The following is a 965-nucleotide window of genomic DNA, read 5'->3' on the forward strand; positions in this document are numbered from 1 at the left end:
CTTTAGTTCACTGTCCAGTCACCTCTGCTACACAGGCAGCATGTGTGCACTGTAGAAACCTCCAGCAGTAGGTGGGGGTGTCCACTCACTCAGGCCCCTCCTCTAGTCACAACCGCAGAGATGCACAGATAGATATTGAAAAGTTAATGGAAGAAAGACTGTCTACTATTTTTGTCTCTGAGGTCAGTTAGGTATCTAAGTGTGCACAGCATAATTCTTGAAATAATTGTGTCCTTTTATGTTGGTGTTTTACAGATTGTTTATATGGTTTGTCTGTCAGGCCAGACCTCCTTTTTTTTTTTTTTTTGGCTTGTAGGCATAAGTAAAGAGTCCCACACAAGATAAATTTAAGACTGGGACTTAGAGCAGACATCATAAGCAGCCATCAAAGAATGTGCCCGTGGGCCCAATGGGGCTCTTCCTCTCTTTGCTTAGAGAAAACAGTGGGCTCAATGCTGGACTCTCTTGGGAGTGCGCTTCCACCTCCTGAACATGTCTGGGCTGAGCAGAGTAAGCACAACATGGAAGTGGAGGAAAAATGTGTAATTACCTTACACCTCATTTGCAAATGTCCCTGTGCTGGTTTTAGTGCTGGTTCACTGTGCCTGTCATGCTGTGGTTGTGCCCTCTGAACTCAGCCCATTCAGAGTGTCTGCAGAGGGAGTACTGTGTCTTGATTGATTCCTGAATCACAATATTTTCCTTTAGACCATGATTTTTACACTGATGGGTGTGGGAAACTGACACCCTGCACCTTATGCTTGATTCAGAGCTCTGGGGCTGTTCTGTGAGAGCAGCCTCTCTAGGTTTTCAGTCCCTCACCCATGGAGCCTGTCCTACCTGACTCTGTTTCTGCTGCCTCCAAAACTGGAACATTCATATGCTACCTCTTGAAATGGTTGAATATCAACCTTTTTCTTTTGGTACAGTAACTCTGAGTATTCCTTCCATCTTCTTTTGATACT

This window comes from Chrysochloris asiatica, unplaced genomic scaffold (genome assembly GCF_000296735.1).
Source record: "Chrysochloris asiatica unplaced genomic scaffold, ChrAsi1.0 scaffold00447, whole genome shotgun sequence".
Classification (NCBI taxonomy): domain Eukaryota; kingdom Metazoa; phylum Chordata; class Mammalia; order Afrosoricida; family Chrysochloridae; genus Chrysochloris; species Chrysochloris asiatica.